Below are 11,286 nucleotides of genomic sequence, written 5' to 3' on the forward strand. Positions count from 1 at the left end.
AGTCCAGGCTGAAGATGCAGCAGTTTATTACTGTCAGAGTCGGCACTACATTAACAGTCAGTATGTGTTCACACAGTGAAAAACAGTCGTACAAAAACCTCCCTCAGTCAGACTGAACAGAAACTGAAGTGACTGCTGCAGCTGGAAGATACTGCAGAGACTGATACAGTTCACTGAGGACACACACACACACACACACACACACACACACACACACACACACACACACACACACACACACACACACACAGCTTTTCAGGCAACTTTCACAAAATGCAATGATATTCAAATCTCATAATCACATCAATTTAAACCAGGACTTTTTTGTTTTCTATTAAATAAATATTAGTGTTTTTATTTTTTTATTTTTGATGAAGTCAAAAATATTTAAAGTCTTGTAAAAACAATGAGTCTCCAAACACTTTTCAGATGGCTGATCCCCAATCAAATAGCAATAATGCTAATACTGATATCAAAGATATTCATTAAAGGCAGAAAATAGTTTGTATTCAGTCTGAAAATGTACAAATTGCAACATTACTTCATTGTTTACTTTGATGCTGTTTATTAGTTGTATCTCAATACTGGTACGACCTTTTTGACAACACAAAATATTTTCTTCATTCATTAAAATGTTGAAATAATCAGTTTTAATAAGCTGTGAAAAATCAAGGGAGAAAATTAATGATTAATAAATATAATATTTTTATTTACAAACATTATCATTGTTATCAAGATAATACATAGGAATACAAGTTATTTACAAACAAACACGATTTACTGTGTTAACACAGTAAATCTAATTAGCCTGTTGATTTATCCATTATATGTCTTTTTTCTTTTTTTAAACTGATTTATTTATTTCAATGAATCAGTCTGTTTGTAACCAGATCAAAACTGTTGTTTAATAAAATGTGTTAAATGTTTTTTTTATTTTGAAATCCATGTTAATGTATTTATATACATATATAACAAACAGTAGAAATAACAGGACATGTTCTGTTGAAAAATCTTTACTGTTGTAAAATCTTGAGACAAGTTCATAAAACAGGCAACAAAGAGATGAAGAATAAAGAGACTGAGATTGAAAAAGTCTGCAGATTGAGAGCTGTAGCAAAGTTTAAACAACAACAACAACAACAACAACAAAACAACGTCATGTCCCCAGTGAATCAGCTCATGACTGTCTGCTGCACCCCGGGGCTCCTGCTCACTTCACAATCAATGCTGCTGCATCTGCGGCCGTCAACGATCCAGGACAGACTCCAGTCTGAGGGGAAGCCCTTGTTGGCCAAAACCCGTTTACAAACACAACTCACTAAAACAATTTTCTGCATAAACAGAGATATTTACGAAACAATTAACCTTAATCTGAAACCAAGGAAGATGATGCAGAAGAATTTTTATTCATGTAAAATTTAGTTTTTCCACAACTTACTGTGAAGATCATATAAAGAAAAATCATTGAAGGAACTGGTTTATCAACAGCAAGTAGGTAAAAAGTTCAAACACAAATTTAGACATAAATTTCTGTCAGCCTCCCTGTGATATCAGGAAAAACAACAAAATAAAGTTTGGATGCTTTTTAATCTCACCCAACAGCCAACAACTGAAGCAAATATAACATATTATTTTTATCATTTTAAAGGGTAAAAACTTACTTCCAACATTCAATGTGTTCCCTGTGTAATTCTTGCAGCTGATATGAAGGATTCTTTAGTGAAATTACACAACCTTTATTGTAATTTTTCTATATTGCTTACTCATTTCAAAGCTATCTATATAACATGTTACACGTGGAGTATTGTGACAAACTAGCTGATCCATCATTCAACAACATGACAAAAGTAAGTGAAATTTTATTTATGTAGCACCTTTCAAGACAAGCGGGTGCTTGCTCATAATGCTTACAAAAGTGTGCAATGAATTACAATGAAGAAATAAATGAATAGAAATGAATAACAAGATAGAAAACTGGAGGTTTGCATTAGAATCCTAAATGTATGCAGAGTCGAGAGTTACCCCAAGAGTCCAGACAGAGGATTTAATTGTGAAAACCATTCTTTAAGATAAATATATTAAAAAACATGCGAGCTGATTGATCTAAGTCCCTGTTAAAGTCAGTTCATTTCCATAGAGAGGCACTTTGCATCAGCAGCACCATGCTCCAGTGCTCTGGGAGAGTTTATAGTCCTGAGAGTTGAACACTGGATGACTGACAGCTGTCCTTCATCACAACAGAAGCCACAGAAATCCTCCTCATCAAAAACATGACTTTGATCTGCGTCCTCATCTGGACTCTCCTCTGCTGCTGCTTCACAGGTAAAGTCCAGAGAATCAAACTCCTCTCCTCTATCAACATCTGTCCCTCTGAAATGAAGCCCACAAAACCATGAAGCTGCTTTATGTTTTTGTCTCTGTGTCCTCAGAGTCCAGAGGACAGATCACAGTGACTCAGCCTGGAGCAGTGAGCTCTGCTGTGGGAGGAACTGTGAGCATCAACTGCAAAACGAGTCAAAGGGTAGATGATGGAGAAGATCAATTCTGGTACCAACACAGAGATGGAGAACGTCCTAAACTGCTCACTAGCTATGGAAATCGCAAAGTCTCAGGGATTCCAGACCGTTTCACAAGCAGTGGATCAAACACTGACTTCACTCTGACCATCAGTGGAGTCCAGGCTGAAGATGCAGCAGTTTATTACTGTCTGGGTGAATTCAATGTTAACAGTCAGTATTCGTTCACACAGTGAAAAACAGTCGTACAAAAACCTCCCTCAGTCAGACTGAACAGAAACTGAAGTGACTGCTGCAGCTGGAAGATACTGCAGAGACTGATACAGTTCACTGAGGACACACACACACACACACACACACACACACACACACACACACACACACACACACACACACACCTCGTGAAAGTAGACTCAGCTATACAGACAGAAAAACACTCTCTTAATCAAAATCCAAGGAACAGGCCGATGTGTTGAGTTGGATGATTTAATAAGGAAAAAGTGTGAAACTGTTGACAAAACCAGAAATAAACCAATAAAGATGTTGCATCAATATACAATATAACAAACACACCAGTAAGTCACATATTCAAAAATATGAGCACAATATTTATCTGCTTAGTGAGTGCCCGAATAAAACATCAAATGAAATCACGCTCATGATCAAAATGTTAAAGAAACCACATGGCATATGAGCTAGCTTAACCTTACTAGCTTAGGTTATACATGCATTCAAATTAAATTCAAACTACAAACTATATCACACCTTCACAACAAATAATAATGCACACAAGTCATCTCAGTGATAACAAACAATATTACTTACAGATGATGCCGTTTATCAACTTGTGATGGCATGGATGTCAACAGATTAACAGAGGTGGAACTGCCTCTGGCTAATTAAATCTTACAGAGTAAAAATACACAAAAACAACCACTAGAGGCAAACTGCAGGACAGAAAATACCTACCGCCTGCATGAATCATTTACATTCTTCATTAATAAACTATGATAGAGCACACATACAACTTAGACGCACTTGAAGAACACACAAATAAAAAGACATCACTTTAAATATCTGACTAAAAGTCACCGTCATCCTTTGAGGTCTCAATGTAAAATCAACGAGCTTTGGTCTTAGCAAAAAAATGTAAACGGACTCATAAAAGGTAAAAATGTAGCACAATAGTCACTGCTCTTGCTTGTCATCGTTTCACAACAGTTCCTACTGTACCAGCTTAAGTGCTACTGTACTATCCTATAACAATGACACAATACTTTATAATAACTACACAGTTTTAATCATCATCCCTTTTTAAAATCAGACTTGTTTCTCTCCACTAGATATCATAAATTATTTAATTATTCACTGCTCACTAAGAGTAAATCAGCCTTTTATGTTGAGGACAGCTGCAGCTGACTGACTCTGTGTGTTTGCATATGTGTCCTGCCTCTCTGCTCACAGCTGTTAAGAGGCCAGTGTTGATCAGTGGCTGTCCAGGCCTTTCAGAGCCACTCACACACCAGCAGCACAATGATGATGTCACTGACTCTACTGCTGGCCACCCTGGGGCTCCTTGTTCAGGGTGAGACTCTCTGTGAAAACTTTGCTTCAGCATGCAGCCAGGTTCACCACAATGATGTTCTGCTATGATGGAGAAACTCTGAAACCAGCAGCACTGACCTTCTTCCATCTGTTCTCCATGTTAGACAAATGATCCTTGAATGTTTGGATGTTCATCATCTCGATAACTTTTCTCCACTTTTTCATGTTTTCAGGTTCATCAGGAGAACAAGTCCTGACTCAGACTCCTACAGCTCAGTCTGTTGTTCCAGGACAGGCTGTCTCTGTCAGATGTAAAGCCAGTTCAAGTGTTGGCTCATGCCTCCACTGGTACCTTCAAAAGGACGGAGAATCTCCCAAACTCTTGATTTATTCTGCTACAAACCGTCAGTCTGGAGTTTCTGATCGTTTCAGTGGAAGTGGATCTGGGGCTGACTTCACTCTGACTATCAGCAGAGTTCAGGCTGAAGATGCAGGAGTTTATTACTGTCAGCAGTGTAACAGCTGGCCGCTCACACAGTGATACAACGCTGTACAAAAACCTCACACAGCTGGAGAGGAACTGAGAAAAAAGATCATCTGAACTGACAGCTGCTCAGAAACACACATTATTTTATCTGTATAAAATAGTTTATATTTTTTTTATAAATACATGTTATAAATGTTAATATCATCATTTTGTGAATGTTTTTATTATTTTTATTTTTAAGCAAGAAGTTATTTATCCTATAAATAGAATTTTATTGCTACAATTAATTATCTGTAAAACAGAGAATATCGATACGAGCAACGATTGAAAGCAATCAATTAAATATTTTATCTTTGGATTATGAAAGCTCGAATCAACTTTCTCAAACCCAAAAGACCAATGACTAATTCATCCTGCTGTAAGTTCTACAGAAACACAAATATTTATGATTACCATGTAATCGTCTTTTTTATAAATATTTCTTCACGTCATTATGCGGGCCACAAGTAGAGGTGAAATGGTCTGTGAGATTGAGACACAGAAATTACAGCCTCTTGATGTGTGTTTTGTTTGTGTTTCCACCCGCCTGGAATCACCAAAAATAGAGAGGGCACAGCCTAACATATGAAACAGGAAAAGACTGACGTGTAAACCCTTTATTCCAACAAAGTAACTGTATTCTGAATGCCACCTTTTAAACGGTAACTGTAACGGAATACAGTTACTCATATTTTGTATTTTAGATACGTAACGGCGGTACATGTATTCTGTTACTCCCCAACACTGGTCTGCAGGGAGCCTCAGGGTGCTGCTCCAGCTGTAGTGGCCATCATTCTGCAGCGCCCCGGGGCTCCTGCTCTCCTCCCAGCTGATGCTGCCACTTCCATCCACCTTCCAGGACAGCCTCCAGTCTGAGGGGAAGCCCTTGTTGGCCACACACATGACTGTAGCCTTCCCCTGCTGCAGCTCCTCACTAATGGTGTCTCTGTTATGGGTCAAAAATTTCACATTTCTATCAAGTAAATGATTCCATGCCGTGTTTCAAATTAAACTGAAGAGTTGTAAGTCCATTAGCCCTTGGTGAATAAATAATGACAGAGTCTAATATGACAGTGTCGTTGTTTCTCTCAAGCTTTATTTACCAAATTTTGACTCTTTCAACTCTAACACATCGATCCAAATTCACGCACAGATGTTCAACTGTCTTAAAGTCTGAAGGACTTGAAGGACACTTTATATGATTTATGTCAAAGAACAAATGGTGTCATGAAACTGCTGAGCAGGCAGGCAGGAAAGGACTCTAATGCAGCTACTGCAGAGACTGATACAGTTCACTGAGGACACACACACAAGCATATACATTGAGTATATTGCTACAAATTAAGAGACGACCAAATACAATACATAGCACTTAGAAAACATCACTAGATTAATTGATAATCCTGAACACGTACTTTGTTCACACCTGTTTCTGGACAGGAGTGCTTTAACTCTCAGACTCCTGATCTCCACCTCATCCTGGACAATTATCCTCAACTAAGTCTCCACCTGCTTCATCTCTGCCACCACCAGCTTCTAGACTCTTCTCTGCTCTGTTGCTTCATCAGAGTTTCACTGACATATAGTTCATTAATCAAACTTCAGTAAATCTTCATTTAAATAGACTCTGTTTAAACATACAGATGACAGCCTGCTCTTTAATTTCAATTATTAGGATATTTTTTATCTATATTGTCAGAATAAAATGCAGGTCAAGAAACAGCTTTGAGACTAGAAAATATGAAGAGCACACAGACAATCTATGGTTGGACCTCAACATCTTATAGAAAACACTAAATGTGTGTATAAGAATATATTTAACCATGTTGACTACACATTACACTTGGTGTGTCTGTAGACATTTTTATTTTGGTCTGGTTTAATAAATGTTACAAAATCTCTCTTTTTTAAATGTGCATCTATCAAACTCACAGAGTCAAAGAACATGTTTCCTCGTTACATTTTTATTCTTTTAAGAGTTTGAAATATCAGCTTTACAACAGACACAAAAGGATGAAACTAGAGGAGATTGTTGCTCTGATTGTTGTCATTATGAGATGGAAACATGACTGTTTGATGGGTTTATTTTTTTTAATCTGCCAAAAAGAAGAAACAAAGAGACAGAAGAAAATCAACATCAAAGACTCAGTGATTGACATCAGGACTGGGAACACTGGTCTCGCCTCAGTATCTCTGAGATCGGAGTGTGGGAGCCCTGGGTGGCCTCACAGGTCACAGAGCCCACCTTCCCCCACTGGTCTGCAGTGAGCGTCAGGGTGCTGCTCCAGCTGTAGAGGCCGTCATTCTGCAGCACTCCAGGAGTCCTGCTCTCCTCCCCTCTGATGCTGCTGCTGCCACTGCTGTCGCTCGTCTTCCAGGACAGACTCCAGTCTGAGGGGAAGCCCTTGTTGGCCACACACATGAGCGTGGCCTTCCCCTGCTCCAGCTCCTTGTTGGAGGGACCCAGCACCTTCAGGGCGGGGCGGGTATCACCTAGGAAACACCAATCAGCTTAGAGGACAGGGACCACAATTTGAATTTCTCCGTTAAGAAGTTTCTGTCAGGTGTTTTTTCTGCTCCACCAGTCATTCACTCACACATTGTTTCACTTCCCTTTAAGAAACCTCTCATGCATATCAGCACAGAGAGAATCATCACACAGTTTGAGCTGAAATATGTTCAAACTACACTGGAAATAAAAGAAGCAGATGTGGAAACATTTACAGCAGAAGTTTGGCTTTAAAATGATTAGAAGTCTAAATCATGGACGACTGAAGAAATGAGTGGACACAAGCACAGAGCAGCTACTCATTCATATAGATTTGAAATGTTATTGAACAGATCACATGATTTCAAACTAAATCTGAAACATCTGACACGATAAAAACATCAGAAAGCAAACTTTAACTCATCCAAACAGCAGCTGATGTGGTGGAAATTTACAAACTAATCATAAGATGATGAAGTTTACTCTTGTCTACATTTTACTGTGACAGAAATGTAGATTAAACAAGAGAAACTCGCAGAGCTCATCTGAATTAGTCCAGTAAAAAGGACAAATATCAAACACTAAATTATTTTAAATAAAAAAAAATACTTTTGTCTCATCTAAGCAGCCTAACAAATAATTATTAAATAAAATGATACAATATTTAATAATAAACACAGTTTAATTAACTTACTTCCAACATCCAGTCTGGTTCCTCCACCAAAAGTCCACCACAGTGATACAAACTCATTGAGGCGCCGTACAAAAACCTCTGACTGTAGAGAGACGCGGCTCTCTGACTAACAGACTGAATTAAAACTAAAAGCTCTCTAGACTTAACCAGATGTATGTATATGTAAAATATCCTCAAGTCCACTCTGATGTTTTATATCATTTGTTAATATTCATTTTAACATTTTAACATTTGAAACAAACAAACTCACCAATATGAATTCTTTAAATCATAATTTCATGACATATTATTATTATAATTATGAAATAAAAATGAATGAAACACAATAAAACAATTTTCCAAAAATGTAATTTGCATTTATTTTAGAGTTTTTATCCAGTTTTGGTCCTCAGTAACCAAAAGGTTATGGCTGTGATATATTGTGTATTTTAGAGTTAGAAAAATCTAAAATAGTGCTGTCAGCGTTAATCTTGTTAAAATGACGTTAACGCCATAACCACATTAAGATCAAACCTGCACCATTCTTTTGGTCCACTGCAGTGTAGCAGTCAAAAGAAAAGTGAAGTGGCCACAAATGGCCAGGATAGAGCCCAGAGGGTTAATGCATAAAATGTATAAAAATATTATTGATTACAGGGTAATACATTAATGTTAATAGCAACTGTAAGCTTTTTACTTTGAAGTAAGAAGTATAAACAATGCTGTTACTGCCACTGGACCGAGTGGTCTGTACTGAACTGAACTCAGGCGCAGAAACCCAGAGCAGAGACAGCAGATGGTTTAACAATATTTTATTAGGCCTAAGCGCTCCAAATGTAGCAAGGACAAAAAAACCTAACCCTGCAATTCTGGCTTGGAGGCAGAATAAACAGAGAGAAAAACAGATAAACACCATATACACATTTAAGTTCAGGTTTTAGCAGAAATAACACGTTACAGTTAGCATGTAAGAGATTTGGGAGAAAATTCTTTACAAAAACATAATTTACCAGACACTTTTATTAGTGACATACGTATCTATTGACATATAACAGACAATTTAGCAAAGGCTAACTAACATCTGGGCAATAAAAAACAGAGCAGAATGTAAGTTTGTCTTTGTGACAAACGCTACAATGTTGATGCAGGTGGAATGAGAGACATAAATAAAGTGCAATATGCAGTAAAGGGAACAATGTGCACTGATGTCAGATAGAGAAAAGCAGTGAAGTGAATTTGTTCAATAACAAGCAAAAATCTAATACGTTTGAAACTGACCACTAAAAGCTAACCAGAGGTGTCAAAAGTACACACATTGCAAGTTGAGATACCTCGGGGGTCTGACTGTTGTTGTAACGCTAACAAAGTGCCAACATAATCAGTGTAAGCAAACTAGATGATTCCTGGAATTATATAATTATTAACGGCAAATTTATACATGACAGACTCTGTCCCAACCTTTATGATCCACTTGCAAGGTTTCCACAGACGATGATCCATGCAGGAACGCATTTCGGCCTACTGTAGAGATCACGTGTTTCCGGTTAGCATGGAGGTCACGTGCTTCCTTTTACTGTGGAGGTCGCAATATGGCGCTCCCCAGTGGCTGCAGCCCTTCTCTGTGCATGGGGCTGCACGCCGCTAACACGTTAACGATCTAACTGCACCAATGCGTTGACGCCGTGCAGCCAACGCACGGGGCGATCTGCGTTAACTCGCTAAGAGAGATTTGTAGTGTTAATGCAGTTGTGGCTTCAACGTCATTTAAACAAAAATAACGCTAACAGCACTACTCTAAACATTAAAATGTACTTTTAACCTACATTCACTAAACTTCAAACTGCATCAAAAAACTATTTTGTGTGTACTCCCAAACACAGGTTACAAACGATAAGGAGCAGTTATTACACACTACATCACAAAACCTGTTCAGGGCATGAAACTCAAGTCTGTCCAGTGTCACAGGTTGTCCTGTTATTCTACAAAACATATACAAATGTGAAGTTAAAACAGAGATGAATGATTCTGAGCTGTGGTCAGGTTTAACTTTTGCATCCTGTGGTCAGCATTGTACATCATTGTGAATCACTGAAAGTGTGTTTCACTGAGTGAGTTTTCTAAAAATCTAAAGTAAGTTTTACAAATTGAACCTTTCCTCTGAATATTTTTTAAATGTCCTTCACTTTTGAGGCCCTGTTTACATGTGCAGGCGTCTTTTGGAAAACAGACTTTACTATTTATTCTGTCCTGCTTACATGTTAACAGCACTTTAGTCCAAGACAATCCAATACAAAAAGCACATGGCCCAAAAATCAATGAAGTTTCAATGAAGCTCCAGAGGACGACCCGGAGGTCGGCAGGGTGTGCCTGTGCTTTTTTGATACAGGACCCAAAAGCAGATGATGACAGAGGAGTTGCAGGTTTCAGCAAAAAACGAGCCTTTATTTGGGTTGAGGGCTGAACCAAAAATGAAAACTACGAAAAAACTATGAGAACTGTGACAACAGTGACAATTGTGGTGGGTATAACAGACGACCTGACAATGACATTGGCAGGGCTCGTGGGATGAGCCGTGTGGAATTTAATGAGGACCCAAGATGCAGGCAGCTGAGATGCAGGGGAGTTTTTATAGAGAAGGTGGAGGTACAAACAGAAACGGCAGAGGAGTGGAGGAAACTAAACAAAACCTAAACTGGAAAAAAGTAAGAAAACAAACCTGAAGCGCTAACGAACACGGAGAAGTGGGAGCAGGCAGGCACAGAACAAAACCCTAACAAATGGTAAACCTTAACAAAAGATATAACAGAATAAACAAAGAACATAGAATAATATAAATACACACAAAACACAGAGTCGTCAGACTCAGGACCATGACAGACATACAGAAAACACACCGACTTAAATACATACGGCGGACGAAAGCGAAAGCATTTGCCAAGAATTTTTTCATTAATCAAGTGTATGAAAAAAATACACACAGGTCCTTTTCTGTCACCATGGGTACCTACGCCTCCTCCATTGCCCCTGTTACCTCTGGTGTCCCCCAGGGGTCTGTGCTGGGTCCCATGCTGTTCTCTTTATACTTGTTACCCTTGGGCCGAATCTTTGATAAATACAATATTTCTTTCCACTTTTATGCGGATGACATTCAAATCTATTTTGAACTAGCTGAGGATGTCATGTTGTCGTTGCAACATTTCGCCGATTGTATGAATGAAGTTAAAATCTGGCAACTGAGCAATTCCCTCATTCTAAATGATAAGAAGACTGAAATTGTAATCTTTGATACTCCCTTCTCTCGGGCTGAACTAATTGGTATTTTTGGGCCCTTTGCTGACTCCCTTTATGACACTGTGAGGAACCTGGGTGTTGTCTTGGACAGTTCCTTCAAGTTGGACAAACACGTGTCCTCTGTAGTTAAATCGAGTTTCAGTCAACTACGTCTAATCTCTAAGGCCAAGCCCTACTTACCACGTAAGGACCTGGAGAAACTTATCCATGCCTTTGTTACATCAAGATTAGATTACTGTAATTCCCT

General features: G+C 38.4%; 1 pseudogene across 1 annotated transcript; it reads right to left on the reverse strand.

Moving 5' to 3' along the window:
• Positions 1-6,531: 6,531 nt before the first annotated feature.
• LOC112430234 (Ig kappa-b4 chain C region pseudogene) lies at positions 6,532-10,815 on the reverse strand (annotated as a pseudogene). Its single transcript, XR_013095458.1, has 3 exons — positions 10,780-10,815; positions 7,770-7,851; positions 6,532-7,080 (listed from the first exon to the last, which is right to left on the reverse strand). The product of XR_013095458.1 is annotated as an Ig kappa-b4 chain C region pseudogene (transcript).
• Positions 10,816-11,286: the final 471 nt, after the last annotated feature.

The sequence above is a fragment of the Maylandia zebra genome, linkage group LG22 (assembly GCF_041146795.1).
Source record: "Maylandia zebra isolate NMK-2024a linkage group LG22, Mzebra_GT3a, whole genome shotgun sequence".
Classification (NCBI taxonomy): Eukaryota; Metazoa; Chordata; class Actinopteri; order Cichliformes; family Cichlidae; genus Maylandia; species Maylandia zebra.